This window comes from Mobula birostris, chromosome 16 (genome assembly GCF_030028105.1).
Source record: "Mobula birostris isolate sMobBir1 chromosome 16, sMobBir1.hap1, whole genome shotgun sequence".
Classification (NCBI taxonomy): domain Eukaryota; kingdom Metazoa; phylum Chordata; class Chondrichthyes; order Myliobatiformes; family Myliobatidae; genus Mobula; species Mobula birostris.
The window spans coordinates 34,432,728-34,451,957 of record NC_092385.1 but is presented as its reverse complement, the minus strand read 5'-3'; positions in this window follow the sequence as shown (position 1 = coordinate 34,451,957).

Sequence of the window (19,230 nt, the reverse complement as noted above, 5' to 3'; positions counted from 1 at the left end):
GGTGCCAGACAACCTCTCACTCAATGTCAGGAAAACCAAGGAGCCGATTATTGACTTCAGGAGGAGGAAACCAAGGGTCCATGAGCCAGTCCTCATCGGAGGATCAGAGGCAGAGAGGGTTAACAACTTTAAATTCCTCAGTGTTATTCTTTCCGAGGACCTGTTCTGGTTCCAGCACATAAGGGAAATAATGGAAAAAGCATGACAGCACCTCTACTTCCTTAGGAGTTGCAAAGATTTAGCGTAACATCTAAAACTCTGACAAACCTCCATATACGTGTCATGGAGAGTATATTCACTGGCAGCATCGCAGCCTGGGACAGAAACACCAATGCCCTTGAACAAAAATACCTACAAAATGTAGTCGATGCAGCCCAGTCCATCACAGGTAAAGCTCTCCCCACCATTGAGTACATTCACATGAAACCATAAGACATAGAAGCAGAATTAAGCCATTCAGCCCATTGAGTCTGCTCCACCATTCCATCATGGCTGATCCCAGATCCCACTCAACGCCATACACCTGTCTTCTCGCCATATCCTTTGATGCCCTGACCGATCAGGAAACTAACAACTTCCGCCTTAAATATACACACAGACTTGGCCTCCACCACAGTCTGTGGCAGATAATTCCACAGATTTGCTACTCTCTGGCTAAAAAAATTCCTCCTTACCTCTGTTCTGAAGGATCACTCCTCAATTTTGAGGCTGTACCCTCTAGTTCTGGATACCCATAACTTTGGAAACATCCTCTCCACATCCACCCTATCTAGTTCTTACAACATTCGGTAAGTTTCAGTGAGAATCCCCCTGCATTCTTCTAAATTCCAGTGAGTACAGGCTCAAAGCTGCCAAACGCTCCCCATATGTTAACCCCTTCATTCCCGGAATCATCCCCATGAACCTCCTCCGGACTCTCTCCGACAACAACACATCTTTTCTGAGATATAGGGCCAAAAACTGTTGACAATACTCTAAGTGTGGCCTAACTAGTGTCTTATAAAGGTGCAGCACAAACTCCTTGCTTTTATATAATATCCCCCTTGAAATAAATGCCAACATTGCATTTGCCTTCTTTACCACAGATTCAGCCTGTAAATTAACCTTCTGTGAGTCTTAAATGAGGATTCCTAAGTCCCTCTGCACCTCTGCTGTTTGAAACTTCTCCTGTGACGATCTGCATCCATCATCAGAGACCCCCTCCACCTCTCCCTCTCTTCTTGCTGCTGCCATCAGGAAGAAGGTACATGAGCCTCAGGACTGACACCACCAGGTTCAGGAACAATTATTACCCCTCAGCCATCAGGATCAAACCAGAGGGGAATAATTTCACCCATCTTCGGTTGCCTCATTATTGAAATGCTCCCACAACCAATGGAAACACTTCCAAGGACTTTTCATCTCATGATCTCAATATTTATTGTTTATTTATTTATTGTTGTTATTTCTTTCTTCTTGTATTTCCACAGTTTATTGTCTTTTGCACTGTGGTTGAATGTGGAAGTTGGTCAGGTCTTTCATTAATTCTACTATGGATTTATTGAATATGCCCACCAGAAAATGAATCTCAGCTTTGTATATGGTGATTTATATGTACTCTGATAAATTCACTCTGAGCTTTGAACTTTAGTACTAATAGCTCTTGCCTTAATATTAATACGAACTAATTTTTTTGACAACAAATATAATCAACTGTTCATAACAATATTGATGCCAGTGTACATCATTAATCACCTTTACCCTTTTGCTATATGAGATCAAACTGTTCAATAATATAAATGTAATGCAAGTTGAGGGACAATACATAGAGGAACAGAGCAAAAAAAAGATTTAACAGAACAGATCCCAAAGAAATTTCTGTTAAAATTCTTCAGCGGTATTCTCAGAATCAGAATCAGGTTTATTATCATTGGCATGTGACGTGAAATTTGATAACTTAGCAGCAGCAGTTCAATGCAACACATAATATAGCGGAGAGAGAAAAAAATAATAAATAAAATAAAACATAATAATAATTAAACAAATAAATCAAATATGTATATTGAATAGATTTTTTAAAATGTGCAAAAACAGAAATACTGCATATTAAAAAAGTGAGGTAGTGTCCAAAGTTTCAATGTCCATTTAGGAATCGGATGTCAAAGGGGAAGAAGTTGTTCCTGAATCTGAGTGTGTGCCTTCAGGCTTCTATATCTCCTACCTGATGGTAACAGTGAGAAAAAGCCATGCCCTGGGTGCTGGAGGTCCTTAATATTGGATGCTGCCTTTCTGAGACACCGCTCCCTAAAGATGTCCTGGGTACTTTGTAGGCTCGTGCCCAAGATGGAGCTGACTAGATTTACAACCTTCTACAGCTTCTTTCAGTCCTGTGCAGTAGCCCCTCTATAGCAGACAGTGACGCAGCCTGTCAGAATGCTCACCACAGCACAACTATAGAACTTTTTGAGTGTATTTGTTGACATGCCAAATCTCTTCAAACTCCTAATAAAGTGAAAGTCATACCCAAAGGGGATGTGCCAGTCATATTCTGAAATCAGAGTACCAAAAACTTAAGGCCTGGATTTTGTGAATGTATTGACAACAAGACTGTTGACACTCAGTATCATTCTACCATGAACTGACAGAAACTTTTCCGAATTGCATACGTGTAGGTGCTTTGATTCCGTTCTCCTTCACAGAGTGCACTGCTGCCGCCTTCACCAATATAATTTGTAGTAATCATTGAACTGATGAGAGCTTAAAATATTTATGAACTAATCTCACAATGAAAAGAAGCTAAAAATATTACAATGCATAGAAAGTGATATAACTGAGTTTTAAAATAGCATTCTTAGCCATAATTCTCATTAACCTCTTTAGGCCAAAAAATGCTAATCCTATGTGTAAACTGTCATGCCATCATAAATATTTTAAGAGTCCATATCTTTAAAATAATAATTCATTTGAATTTTAATTTTTAACGTTTTTTTATTTTAATCTTATGAGTTTGTTCCAATATTTATTTCACACTAGGTACTTTAGAATTTAGTTAAAAATTCTGTTCTTTCAATTCCCTGTTTGCTACCTGTGATAAGTCAAAGCAATTAGCTGCTCAGCCTGCTTGAAACATTACCAGAGATTTCTTTTTGCTGAGGACTCAGCTGAAATCCACACAACAGGAAACTCCTAAATCTTTGTGGGTGGCTTTCTTTGAGATCTGTGGCAGGTATCTTTCATCCACAATTTACTACATATTTCAGACAAATGCTTTATTATCAGCTAGCTTTGTCAGTTAAGTGAAAACACTTGCACCAAATGGAAATTTCAAAGGAAAGACTGGCTAGTTGACTTTCATAGTTGGTAAACATTACAAGGAAGGGACCACATCCATAAAAGTGCAGACAGTGTATGTTAGCGATTATCACATTTCTATTTGTGGCACTATGTTGTTTGGTTACTGCTTGCTGTACTTCTGCATTACAGGTGACCATCACCTTGAGATATGTTATAAACTTCAGCAAGGAGCTTTTGCAGTAATATTCTATGGTTGGCATGTTTGGATTTGGAAAAACAATATTTCCACACACACACACACACACGGAAATCTGCAGATGCTGGAATTTCAAGCAACACACATAAAAGTTGCTGGTGAATGCAGCAGGCCAGGCAGCATCTCTAGGAAGAGATCGACTGTAAGTCTAGGAAATGTCGACTGTACCTCTTCCTAGAGATGCTGCCTGGCCTGCTGCGTTCACCGGTAACAACATTTCCATGTTCTTTTGTGAGACTCCAGCTTACAGGCAGTTTAGACATTGACTTCTAATTCACAGGGGTCTGTGGTTTCCACCTTCAGGCAAATATGACCTAAATGTCAAGGGTATTTAATCTCACATTAATTCTCCTGACAACATTGTCAATGATACCATCGATCACTTTAATAATAATTCTGTGTATCTTGATCCAAGAGTGCTAAAAATTGAAAGGTTAGCTGCATTTGAAGTGATAAAATCGTCTTGTCCAGTTGGGATACTAAGAGAGAAAGCTGCTGAGACTCTGGCTAGTATTTACAAATTCTATATATTCAGAGTAACTGCAAACAAGACAATTTAACATCAGTGGAGGGAGGAAGTCCTAGAAATAATAATCAACAACATAATTATAATTGTAATATACTTTATCAAGTGTGAATTAGCAAAAGCCAGCATGAAATTGATAAAGACAAACCATATCTAACTAATTTGATAATTTTTTTTGGTGAAGTAATGCAAAGGGTTGATGAGGGACTTTGATGATCTGCGACATAATGGCATTATTACTGAGACTGCAGACCATGGAATAAAAGGGACAGGTAGCAGTGTAGACTGAAAGCCTATGACTACAGAGAGGCAGTCTGTATCAGAGCACTGCAAGATTTTGCCACACAGGTCTTTGAATTTCAAGTGGGAAGTTATGCACAAGTGCTTGACAGTGATCAACTCCATCAACTGGAACTCATTTCCCTTGACACTTCAAGTTAATACTATTGCCTAGGTCCTTCAAGAAAAAAAATCATTGGAATCACTATTGATTTGGAAATAACATCAGGAAAAGAATTACTAGAGCTGGAACAGCATGCTGATGGTTGCCTAATACAAAGGTTATGATGGTATAGCCGCTTTTTCTTGCAAATGAGCCACTCCATCTCTGAAGCTCAGTCTTGGGTGGGGGCAAAATCCACACAAGTCCCAATGATTTTAAGAAAGCTACTTAGCTGCAGGAACAGAGCACTGATTACAGAAGGGCTAAAGCATCCCTAGTGGGCAGTCCAGCAGAAGGACAATCTCTCCACTTGCATCGAAGAGTGCAGCCCAAAGGTAACAAACATTGCTCCCAATAATTCAGGAAAATGCAGCTTTAAGCATGCGAACTCCAGGGCATTCCTGAACTATCACTGCTTTTATCAATTATATGATTGCACAGAGCTCCAGTTTGCAACTTAATGACAGGAATTTGTGATATTTTTCTCCCAAGTGGAAGAAGATACACTAACCCAACTCACTTAAAGGCACTGTCAAATACCTCTATTAAAGAGCTTATTCGTATAGGCTGGGAGTTGCTCCAACAGCAATTAGATCTAATATATTTTTTGAAGTAATGCCCTCTTGCCTTCATCATTCTGACACTGTATACAATTTCTGTAAACAGACTTTAGTTATGGGATGAGGGTTTTGTTTGCAACAACAGCATTCTTTGCCAGTCCCTAATTGCCCTGAGAAAATAAGAGTGAGTAGCTTTTAGAATCAAGCTAATCCATCGATGGAAGTACAGTACTTCCATTGTGGTGTTGAATGGAAAGGGCTGGGTGTAGACCTAGTGACAATGAAAGGATAATATAGGATAATGCAAATTTGCAAGTGGACAATAACCATCCCCCACACAAAGTGTCTTGTGGATAGTAGAAATGCTTTGGGGAGCCACTCACTGCAGGATACCCAGTCGTTAAGCACATTTTTACCACAATACTTGTGGCTGTTTGTTCAGTTAAATTTCTGATCCAGTTTGATGATGTGTAATCTTTGTGCTAGCAGTTATAGTAACAAAGCTGAATGGCAGAGAAGTGGGCCCTTCATTCTTCAGCCCATCACTTCCTTATTGAACCTTTTGCCTATTTATACTAAGCTTACGTTGCCAGTAATCAGTAGGATCTCAAGAAATGCAGCTACGATCTGCACAAAGTCATCAAGGCAGCAAAACGCCAATACAGGGACAAGATCCGGACGCAACTCTCCACCAACAACACAAGCAGTTTATGGCAAGGTCTGCAAACCTCGCAAACTTCAAAGCTAAACGCAGTGGAGTTTCCAACATCGCTGCCACTCTCCCAGATGAGCTAAATCTTTTTTACACTCTGTTCGATATCGCCAATACTGAGCTCCCAAGGTGAGCCACCGAAGTGACCTGCACCTTGGTCATCTCTGAGGCTGAAGTACACAGGTGTTTTCAACGACTGGACAGTTGCAAGGCTGCGGGACCGGACGGCATCCCGGGGCGGGTACTCGGGATGTGCGTGGCACAACTGGCAGGTGTGTTTACAGACATTTTTAATCTCTCCCTCTCCCAGTGTAGAGTGCCCTCTTGCTTCAAAACATCCACCATTGTCCTGTACCTAAAACGACCAAGGTAGCATGTCTGAACAGCTGGCATCCTGTCACACTCACCTCAATAATAAGCAAATGCTTTGAGAGGCTGGTCAAGGACTACATCTGCAGCATGCTACCTCCCACACTGGACCCCCTATAATTCACCTACCGACACAACAGACTGACAGATTATGCAATAGCCGCAGCTCTACACCCCATCCTTACACATCTGGAGAGGAGGGATGCTTATGTGAGAATGCTGTTCTTGGACTAAAGTTCAGCATTCAACACCATAATTCCATCCAGGCTCAAAAAGAAGCTCAGAGAACTCAGCCTTCACCCTGCCTTGTGCAGCTGGGATCCTGGACTTCCTGTCATGTGGTAAGAGTGGGCTCCCTCACCCCTGTCCCTCTGACCCTCAACACAAGTGCCCATCAGGGCGGTGTCCTAAGCCCCCTCCTTTACTCTCTGTATACCCATGACTGTGTCGCCACCCACAGCTCCAATCTGCTAATTAAGTTCGCTGACGATACTACATTGATTGGCCTAATCTCAAATAGTAATGAGGCAGCCTACAGAGAAGAAGTCATCGTCCTGACACAGTGATGTCAAGAAAACAACCTCTTCCTCAGTGTCGCAAAAACAAAGGAGCTAGTTATGGATTACAAGAGGAATGGAGACAGGCTAGTCCCTATTGACATCAATGGATCTGGGGTTGAGAGGATGAATAGCTTTAAGTTCCTCAGCAACCACATCACCAAGGACCTCATGTGGTCTGCACACACCAGCTGTGTGGTGAAAACGGCACAACAATGTCTCTTTCACGTCTGATGGTTGAAGAAGTCTGGTATAGGTGCTCAAATCCTAAGAACCTTCTACAGGGCACAATTGAGAGCATCCTGACTGGCTGCATCAGTGCCTGGAATGGGAATTGTACCTCCCTTAATCACAGGACATTTACAAGGACAGGTGTGTAAAAAGGGCCTGAAGGGTGATTGGGGACCCGAGTCACCCCAACCACAAACTGTTCCAGCTGCTACAATCCGGGAAACAGTACCGCAGCATAAAAGCCAGGACCAATAGACTCTGGGACAGCTTCTTCCACCAGGCCATCAGACCGATTAAATCATGCTGATACAATTGTATTTCTATGTTACATTGACTGTCCTGTTGTGCATACTATTTATCACAAATTACTATCAATTGCATATTGCACATTTAGACGGAGATGTGACGTAAAGATTTTTACTCCTCGTGTATGTGAAGAATGTAAGAAATAAAGTCAATTCAATTCAATTCATTTGCCTGCACTATGATTCTGTACTTTGCTTACTTACAGTACTGTGCCAAAGTCTTAGGAACATATCTACTGTATATAGGTAGGGTGACTAAGACTTTTTCACAGTATTGTGGTAAATGTATGTATTACATTGTACTGCAGTGATGATAGATCTGATTCTGATATGGTCTCTATTATGGACAGAGAGTGGGAAAGGGGCAGGGAGAGGAGAATCGTGGTTGGGAAAAGGGGAAGGATGGGGAGGGAGTGGAAAGCACTAGAGAAACATTCTGTAATGACCAACAAAACAATTGTTTGGAATTAAATTACTTTGCCTGGTGTCTCAAGGCTGGGTGCATATGCACCTGAGCCACCCCCTGCACCTAGCACTTCTTCTCTGCCACCTGTCCCACCCCACCCCGAGGTGCTCCCTCCTCACCATTCTCAACATCATTTGCTCCCATCAGACTTACGTACTTGCTGTCCACTCCCCGTTGACAAATACAATAGAGTGCAAATGTCTTAGGCACCTAGCTATAGATACAGTATATGTCTAAGACTTTTGCACAGTACTGTAAGTGCCAGCCTAAATCTTTCTTAAATGTATCGATTGTATCTGACCTCACTTACTCCTCTGACAAGTTCCAGATATCAATTATTCTGTGTAAAAAAAATTCCACTCAAATCCCCTTTAAATTTCTTCTCTCAGACCTTAAACCTATGCCCTCTTGTTTTTGATATGCCCACTACAGGAAAAAATTATTCTACCTCTTTGAATTTTATGTACCTCTGCCATAACACCCCTCACTCCTCGGATAACAAACCTAGCCTATCCATTCTGTCTGCATAAATGAAGTCCTTCATTCTTGGCAGCGTCATGATGAATCTCCTCTGCATGCTCTCCAAAGCAACCATATCATTCCTATAGCCTACAGAGTGGAGACCAGAACTGCACACAATACTCCAAATGTGGTCTGCACATAGTCTTGTGAAGTTGCAACAAAATAGAACACTGAGCAGTAAAGCTCAGGAACAGACCATTCCGCCCACAATGTTGGGCCACAATAATACCCCAGCTCTATATTCTATACCCCGGAATATGACTGCAAGCATGCCATATGTCTTTTTCACCACCCCACACATCTGTGTTGTAACGTGGGAATTATGGACTTGAACCCCAATGCCCGACCATTTATTGCACAGGTCCTACCCCTATTTCACCTTTCCAAATCTATCACCTCATATGTGAGGGGATCAAATTCCATCTGTCAGTGCCGCTCAGCTTTCCATCTGAGTTACGTCCTTCTTCTGTACTCTTAGGCAGCTTTCCTCCTTTGCTACAACACCATCAACTTTCACTACATTGAAGATTATGGGTGAGTGAGTGAACTTTCCCTCAATGGACGTGATTTCTGCACAGCACCTGGTGGCATGAATGTTTTTTGTCTGCTGTGGAGACAGAGTGCTTAAAATCAATGGCTCACATTCTTCTCTCATTTTTTTTGAATATATTACCGCCAGCAGTATTTAACTGCCAATCTAATCCCACCCAGAAAGAACTTTCTATTAGCCTTATTACATCCATTACCTCAAATCTAATTCCTTTCTCCAATGGTCATGTTCGCCACTGATATTTATAAATTGATGTAGAGGCAATGCAATATATTTCAATTTTATCACCATCACTGCTTTATCATTGCCAGATATTTTACTTTTGTTTTCTATAATCTTTGTTATAGAATCTAAGTACTGAATTTACTTTTTCTCTTTTGCATTCTTGCCTGTGCTCTCATTCCATAAGACCATAAAACAAAAGAGCAGAAGTTGGCCATTCGGCCCATCGAGTCTGCTCTGCCATTTTATCATGAGCTGATCCATTCTACCATTTAGTCCCACTCCCCCGCCTTCTCACCATAACCTTTGATGCCCTGGCTACTCAGATACCTCTCAATCTCTGCCTTAAATACACCCAATGACTTGGCCTCCACTGCCGCCTGTGGCAACAAATTCCATAGATTCACCACCCTCTGACTAAAAAAATTTCTTCACATCTCTGTTCTGAATGGGCGCCCTTCAATCCTTAAGTCATGCCCTCTCGTACTAGACTCCCCCATCATGGGAAACAACTTTGCCACGTCCACTCTGTCCATGCCTTTCAACATTTGAAATGTTTCTATGAGGTCACAAGGAATACAGTCCAAGAGCGGACAAACGTTCCTTATATGTTAACCCTCTCATTCCCGGAATCATTCTAGTAAATCTTCTCTGTACCCTCTCCAACGTCAGCACATCCTTTCTTAAATAAGGAGCCCAAATCTGCCCACAGTACTCCAAGTGAGGTCTTACCAGCACCTTATAGAGCCTCAACATCACATCCCTGCTTGTATACTCTATTCCTCTTGAAATAAATGCCAACATTGCATTCACCTTCTTCACCATCGACTCAACCTGGAGGTTAACCTTAAGGGTATCCTGCATGAGGACTCCCAAGTCCCGTTGCATCTCAGAACTTTGAATTCTCTCCCCATTTAAATAATAGTCTGCCCATTGATTTCTTCTGCCAAAGTGCATAACCATACACTTTCCAACATTGTATTTCATTTGCCACTTCTTTGCCCATTCTTCCAATCTATCCAAGTCTCTCTGCAGACTCTCTGTTTCCTCAGCACTACCGGCCCCTCCACCTATCTTTGTATCATCAGCAAACTTAGCCACAAAGCCATCTATTCCATAATCCAAATCGTTGAAGCAGCCCCAACATGGACTCCTGTGGAACACCACTGGCAACCGGCAGCCAACCAGAATAGGATCCCTTTATTCCCAATGTCTGTTTCCTGCCAATCAGCCAACGCCCTATCCAAGTATGTAACTTGCCCGAAATTCCATGGGCTCTTATCTTGTTAAGCAGCCTCATGTGTGGTACCTTGTCAAAGGCCTTCTAAAAATCCAAATATACAACATCTACTGCATCTCTCTTGTCTAGCCTACTTGTAATTTCCTCAAAAAATTGTAATAGGTTTGTCAGGCAGGATTTTCCTTTAAGGAATCCATGCTGAGTTCTGCCTATCTTGTCATATGCCTCCAGGTACTCTGTAACCTCATCCTTGACAATCGACTCCAACAACTTCCCAACCACTGATGTCAAGCTAATAGGTCTATAATTTCCTTTTTGCTTCCTTGCCCCCTTCTTAAATAGCGGAGTGATATTTGCAATCTTCCAGTCCTCCGGAACCATGCCGGAGCCATTTTTCCCTTACTTTTATTTAGATAATAGCTCTGATTGGAATCATCTCTCCAATATATTTTATTCAAAGTTCAAAGTATATTTATTACCAAAGTATGTATAAAGTATTAAACCTTGACCTTCATCTTCTTGCAGGCAGCCACAAACACAAAGAAACACAATAGCACCCATTCAAAGAAAACCCCCCATATAACAAGACCATCAGACACCCAATGTGCCAAAAAAAATTGTTCAAACAATAAAAAGTAAACAAACAGTATTAACCGCAGAGTCCCCAAAAGTGAGTCCTCAGCACTGTGCCAACGGCCACAGTGCCACAGCTGCAGAGTTAATTCAGTGCTGAAACACCATGATCAAATCACAGAAAAAGTAAAAAAAATTCAACAAAAAACACAAGGAACATGAACTGCAGAGTCCCTGAAGAAAGTCCACAACTGTGGAGCCCGTTCAGTGCTAAGGCGAGCCCATTCAGGAGGTAGTCGCCAGCAACAGCCACTCCCGAACTCGGCAGTGTGGGACCCAAGTCTCCAGCACCTTTTGCCCGCTGGTATCAGTGAGAGAGACCCGTCAAACACAGGCAGATGGAGCTGAACACCTTTTCATTTTCCGCTCTCGTCCTCAATAATTTTAGATCTTGCTCAATGCGGCGAAACAGAGCCGACCACAGGTTCGTGTTCCGCCATTAGGAATTGACACAGAGTCTCATCCACGCCAAATCCCCCAGAAGATCGCAGAAGGGCCAGATCATTCAGTCAGCCCAAAAATGTATCCCTAAAAGTGAAATTACAGGCTGCAATTGATCGCGATTCAGAAGAAGAAGAAGAAGTAGTATATGTAGAAGAAGTAGAAGAAGCAAAATCTTTCTCAGTGCATCGGGTGTCATTGAAAATATTTAAGAAAACATGGAAGTTGATCGCAATGTGAGTAACCTTAAATAGCCATCCCACGTATAAGTTGATCATCTGAATTTTACGAGTTCCAATGAATGAAGATGTTCATAGACATTCTCAGCTGACAAGAATGACATTGATGGTAGAAAGAAATTAGTTTAATAACTGTCTCACCAGATTTATACTTAAATAAAATAGATCATTTCAATTATAACATTTAGATGACATGAGTACAGTAAATTTTATAAATTGCTGGCTACTTAACATGAACTTTATGATTAATCGTATTCTCTGTCTGACTGACTATAGGATTAATTTTTTTCAATATCAGCAGTTTCTTTTGACTTGCAGCACAAATTCATATTGTACTCTCATTTTGTTGCACAGGTAATGTGCCATTCAAAGAAAATAAACTCAAATATTTTATTGTAGTAATGGAAGAAAGTAGGTGTAAAGTCTGAACCTTGTTTACATCCACAATTGATTTAGCATTAATGATGAATTGTATTTTACTGCCAGTTTTGTTTATAAAATTGATTTGGTTGCACTTCAAAACGTTTGTTAATGGGTCCCTCACTGTTTAGAGTTTAACTAATGCTTTTGAATGGATAAAGATATATAGTCTTTTAAAAATCATTAATACACAGAAAGATGGAATCCTGTAAGATGCAGAATTGGACTAAACCTTCTGAAGACTGGGTGCTGATGGTTCTGATCTCTTCAAATCAGACATTGCTTGTAAAGCAGCTGTGGCCGCCTGCTGATCTATGCATTATTAATCCAGAATTCACCCTGCACCCATGTGCTCCCCATAGATTTCAATAGACTGCAGTAACTCCCAGAACATTTGTCAGCGGATGGAGCCTTGACCACTGATCCAGGCCGTACTGAAGCTAGTCAGCAGATGGTGGAAAACTCATCAGTAGCCTTGTGAGACAAAAGCAAAGTTGTAGCTTATCTAGCTCTCTCGACCTTCCCAGCCTCTTCTTGTGATTGCAGTGATATTCAGAGAATGAGTCAGAAAAGCACTGTGTTGCCCTGCCTGCCGCCTGCCGGAGATGGCACCAAGGAACACGAGTGCATACTCGAACAATGTATGATCAGTGAGCTTAAAAAGCTTGGATGATCCTGTCGAACAGTGCATTATATCTTTACATTCCAATTTGATGTACATAATTGCAACTAAATAAACACCTAAAAACCGTGCCCATGGTTTGTTCTTCATCAAGTTATGGTATTGCTTTGCACTGCTCTAACTATATGTTATAATTATGTGGTTCTGTCAGTGTTAGTCTTTGGTTTGTCCTGTTTTCTGTGATTTCACTCTGGAGAAACATTGCATCATTTCTTAATGCGTGTATGCATTTCTAAATGACAATAAAAGAGGACTGAGTGTTCTCATAATCTAATCTAATCAAAAAAACTGAAAGGCAGTTGTTAAAGCACTTCAATCAGTTGGATGGTGGAGAGCTAACAAATGCTTTCATTGTGGACCCCCTGTTAGGGAATTCAATTGTGTACAACGATCAAGGCACCACCCAGTACTGAACAGGCCTCTCACACTCAAAAACCCTCCTATTGCACATGCTGCCACTCTGGACTGCAGAGTGAAGCTCAGGAATAAATTCGGGACCATGGTTGCATTAGAGTACCCTGTGTTGGAAGGGTGATCTACGTTTGGAAAAAAAAGAGCTGATGTCATTTGGTGGCTACAGTCAGACCATGCAGATGGCCAGTGGTTGGGAATCAAGGAGTGGGTGGCATCAGGAACTAGAAGGAATGTGAGATGAAGGAGAGGGAAGGGTAGTTACGGATTATGGGAGGTGGGCTAAAAGCAGATGTGAAGGGAAAGTCTATGATTGGGGGAAGTTGAATAAAATCTGTCGACTAGTGGATAGTTTGTTTAGGTGAAGTTAACCAGTTGATGAGTACTACTATCAGGGTGTCAGACAGGGCAGCAGGTTAAATGCTTTGTTTGATGTGATGTAGGCCTACCTGAACATCATTTCCAGCACTGGACTACATAGACTGGGAACACAAAGTAATCTTACATAGACTGGGAAATGCTCCGGGGAAGAGGGAGGAAGGGGTGCCTTTATTCTTGCTAATGCCAGCTTCAAGTATTCTGTATGAGTGGCCCATGGCTGTGCAGCCCAAGCATACTTAATGAGAAGTACAGGTGTGAAATTCATGGTTGGCTGCCCTTATGCATTTCTGGGCTCCTCTGTGTGTTTGCACATTAAACACACAGGACCCAGAAGAAATTTATGGATTTTGCACAACTTGCAATTAATCCCTGACTTCAAATTATATTTTTAATTTAATTGGAATTTAATTTTGCAGGGCACAAAAGTGCGGCTCTACGCAAACAAATTTCATGACTTATTATAAGTGGGTTAACTACCTATTAGAACAGAGGTCAAAAGAATGCCATTTTAGTACTTCAATATTTACACATTAGTATTATCAAGAGCCAATAACTTTTGACAAGAGAACTATAGAAAATATGAATGATAATTGTAGTTTTGTGCAGTGCAAAAATATATTTAGTATTTGTAACACTTGTTCTGGCTCATTGCTTATAATTTGACAATTTTGCTGAATAACATTGCAGTTCCTTTGTTGAAAATAATGCCTTGTATTCCTGGGGAATGGTGGTTTCCAGAAGTACAGTGTAATAAAACATTTATAAGTTATCCAACACTTTGTCATGCTGACCCTGTGTACTAAAGGCAAATTCTAATCTTACTGTGCTTTCTGAAAGGTGGTAAGCGTTTTGTTTTCAAGACATACTGGTGGAGCATAAGACCTCCAACTCATTCTACAGTCAAATTTATTATGTTCTGTATTATATTATAATGTATACATACTATTTCGATCTCCATACCTTCTTTACATATTACTTGTACACTTCCTGTGTTAATTAAATCTCAGCCCTAACTCAACGGTGTCACTCTTGCTTCTAAGTTCCAGGGCTCTGACTTCAAATCCACTCTTACGCCTTTAGCACATAATCAAAGTTAACATTTGAATACTCTGCCTTGTTGGAAGTTCAAATTTCTAATTGGGTATTTAACTAAAGCCCTCTCTGCCCTCTCTTCTGGTCATAAAATTCCCAGTAACTCTTCAAAGAAAGGTAGGGGAATACGCCTGACATCCTGGCAAATATATTGATCTCAGTGCAGAATTAGTTAATTAAATAAAAGACATTGGAATATCTGGGGCATAAAAAAGGTTTTGCATGAAATCTAAATTTTGTTTGTTTCTCTTTGTGTCTTCTTTTAATAGCCTAACTCCGGAGATAAGGGAAACTCTGTGTTGTAGCTAAAAGCTTGAATAAATCAGTTTGGAATTTTAATTATTTATTGTAGTTCTTCTTTGAAGAACCAAGCCCACACTTACCAAATGGCTTCAGTTATATGGGTGTAAAGTAGCATTTAAATCCTAAGGAAAGGGTAATCCCTGGAATGTGATCTGGAGAAGGAGCTGGCCTTGGATGGGTGGCACCTCATCTCCATTTTGCATTAGCTTCTAAAACTAGAGTTGATTTCCATGTGGTTTCATCACTCTCGTAAAGGGAAAATTGCCCATAATCAAATACAACGAAGCTTTATATTTGCCTGATTCCTCAAAGATTACTTCTGGAAATAATTAATCAATCATTTTGGAATGCTAACATTGTTGGAATGGTAGAAGGATAGGATTGAAAGATCATGCTGAGGTTGACACAAGGTAGAGCATTGAGACTTTAGAAAGATTGCTAGACTTGTCATCAGTGAAATAATTTGCTACTGTGCAGATACATGATTGAAAAAAAAATCTCGAAAAATATCCTTGCGGAAAGCTGCTTGTCAGGCAATGAGTCAATTGAGTTTATACTAAAAGGAGATGGTGATGGCTGGACTTATTCAGCAGTTGCTTTGAATCTTAACTGAAAATATTTGGAGCATAATAGAGCTTGGCTTCCAAAGCCTTTTGAAGCAATGCCAGGTCCATGACGTGCATTGGCAAATTTTCAATCACAAGAACAAAAGGGCAGGTTAAAGGATCTGAGAGATTCTTTTTATTTTATCCACCTCTCTTCCTACTTAAAACTGCAGAATTAAGGTAATCAGGGAGAACTTTACTGATCCCAGAGGTCTTAAAGAGTAAAATATAATTTAATTTGTATCATTAAAAATATGATACAAATTAAATCTCTGTATATATTGGCTTGCTTTGTTCAATGTTTTAAATAAATTGTTGTTAGTGCTCTTCCAAAAGTTATTGGATGTTTATTTTAATGTAGAAAGTAATTTCTCTGTTTCCTAAAGAATATTTCCTCCACAAAGATCAAGTCATTCAATTACAAAAAACAAACCATGACTATAACTAAAAGAGAGATTATTTATTATCATCCAAAGCTATGGCATACTCTGGCTGTATTACTAGTATTTTATGTTTATTAAGTGACATTCTGAGGATTTAATCAATGCTTGTGCTTTTAAGTTCCATTTGTTATTGGTGCAGTTACGACTGAAATCCATAGGACATCTCATGGTCTTAACTGGCATTTACTTTGTGATCAATACACACAAAGTGGTGGAGCAACTCACAGGCATCATCTATGGAGGGAAATAGACAGTTGATGTTCTGGGCTATGACCCTTCATCACGACAGAAAAGGAACGGGGCAGAAGCCAGAATAAGAAGTTGAGGAGATAGGAGGAGGAATCAGCCAGGATTTCCTGGTGGCCACCTATTTCTATTTAACTTCCCATTCCCACACCAACTTGTCTGTCCACAGTCTCCTCTAGATGAGGCCAAACACAGGTTGGAGAATCAACAACTCATATTCCATCTTTATAGTTTCTAACCTGATGATATGGCATCAATTTCTCTAACTTCTGGTAACCATTCCTCTTCCCGCCCCCCTTTTTGTTTTTCCTCATTTTAGTGATTCTCTCACCCCTTCTTTTCCTCTCACCTGCCGTCATGACCGGCCCATCACCTGCCTCTGAATCCCCATCTCATTCTACGATCCAGGGTCTTTTCCCATCAGATTTCTCCTTCTTCAGCCCTTTACCTCTTCCATCTATCACCTCCCAGCTTCTTACAGCATCCCCCTCCCCACTCACCCACCCTCACCTGGTCTCAGCTATCACCTGCCAGCAAGTACTCCACTCTGCCCACACACTTTCTAATTCTTGCTTCTGCTCCCTTAATTCCAGTCCTGATAGAGGTCCTTGACCAGAAACATTGACAGTTTATTTCCCTCCAGAGATGCTGCCTGCCTTACTACGTTCCACTAGCATTTTGCATCTTGTGTCTCTGAATTACTCTGCAATGGCCTACATAGTAAAATTGAAGAGAAATGCAGACGTTGCAGTTTACAATGGTAAATAAAATGAACAGTAGAAAAATGGAGAAAGTTGAAAGGCCTATGTCTGGCAGAACTTTTGTCTATTACATGAATTCATTTCACTCAATACTAAATTTATTACTTTCCAGTTGGTTACAGAAAACCAGCCTTGTATGCCTTTCTGCTACTTGTCTAAGATCAACTTCAAGTGGACGTACCGACTGATCATGGACTCTTTGGGACCTTGGTTTAGTGCATATAAGGCATATGACAAATGATGCCAAACAGCTATTTTTTATATACAGAATGTACAGCCACTTCTGTGACATGAGGTGCATGTGGCAGGACAGTCAGACCATAACAGACTACAAGTCCGCCCTACGCATCAATGACAGTCAGGTGCCTCTTCCTGATAGGCTGAATGTCTTTTACAGTGGAATGCCCGGAATGATGTGCCAGTGAGGAGAACCCCATTGCCCCTGAGGAACAGGCACTCTGTCTGGCACAGGTGATGTGAAGAAGATCCTAGCCAGGGTCAACCCATGTAAAGCTATGGGGCCTGATAATATACCTGGTCAGATGCTGAGGAACTGTGCAGCCCAGTAAACAAAGATCCTAACCAGCATCTTCAACACCTCTCTGGAATGTTCTACTCTTCCTTCAGGCTTCAAGGTGGCCACAGTAACCCATCTCAAATCTACCATCCAGTGGCATGCACCTCAACTCCACTCTGTCTGTCCCACCTTGAAATGATGCCCCCTATGCCAAGATGCTATTTATTGACTTCAGCTCAACATTTAATGTGATCATCCCTCAGAAGCTGGTGGAAACTGCTCTCGTTGGGTCTCAGCACCTCTCTTTCTGTAACTGGATCCTAGAATTCTTGACAAAAAGGCCACAGTCAGTCCATGTTGGCAGAAACATCACTCACTCTATTTCACAGAGTGTCAGTGCTCCCCAGGCCTGTGTGCTCAGTCCGCTTCTGCTCATGCTACTGGCTAGACTGCACTGCTAGATCCACTTCAAACCGAATCATCGAGTTTGGCGGTGACACAGCGGTGGTTGGCCTCATCAGCGACCAACGAGACGGCGTACAGAGAGAAAGTAGAGCGGTTGGTAGAATGAGGCAAGCACAGCAACTTGAGTCTCAGTGTGGACAAGACCAAAGAGGTGATTGTGAACTTTTGGAGGTGCAGGCTAATCAATTCTCACTGCGTGTTCACGGTTCCTCCGTGGAGAGAGTTAAGTTTCTGGGAGTGGATGGTCTCACCTGTTCTTTTGACACCACCCCTCTAGTCGAGAAAAAACAGAAACATCTCCATTTCCTGATAAGATTGAGGTGGATGAGGCACCCCCCCCCCCCCAACTCAGTTCTAACTATTTTTTCCAGGAGCACCATTTAGAGTGTCCTGACCAGCTGCATCACTGTCTAGTATGGAAATTGCAAGGCATCTAACCGCAAATCCCTGCAAAAGATTACAAGGACTGCTGAGAGGGTCATCAGGACTCTCATCCACCCATCAGAGATATTTACCAGGAGCAATGTGTATGCAAGGACCTTACTATTGTCAATGATCCCTCCCATCCATCCAACAATCATTTTGAACCCCTACCATCAGGCGGCAGGTACAGTAGCATTAGAACAAGAACTGTTAAGATGGGAAACAGCTTCTTCCACCAGGCCGTGAGACTACCGAACTCCCTGCCACTACCCAGGTCTCATCATGTGTGAAGCACCAGCAGAGTCATACTGTTTGCTTTTTTAAACTTGTGTCATAAATGCACCTTATTATTTGTTAATTTATTTGTGGTAATATTACTTTATATGTTATGTTTGTGAATTATAAGTACTGTGTTGTACTACCTTGGACTGGAGGAACATTGTTTTATTTGGTGGTATAAATGTGTATGGTTGAATGACAATAAATTGAATAAATTAAGATGCAATAAGTTAAGCAGATAATTATAACTCATGTTATTAACTCTACTACTTGATATGCAAAAAGTACCTGATAACTTTATGTATTCCAAATTGCTTCATTTCAGAAAAGGAGCATGATGCAATCCTGTAATGATTATACCAAAATATTGCAAGAAAGACTGTTTTGTTTCTTCAGATTTCCTTCTGTGTTCTTTCCATTGAAAGGTCACATGCTGGAAGACTAACTTCCCTTTTGTCAGGTAGAAAATGCTATTCAGTATCCCAGATTTAAAACATGGTTTCTCTTTCCACAGATGTTGTCTGATGCATTGAGTGTTCCCAGCATATGCAAATTTAAGATTTTCTAAAATACTACCCTTAAATTTTTAGGATTCAGATATTTGTGTAATGGAACCACAGTAACCTAAAGAGCTTTGGTAAATGTAACCACCCATATC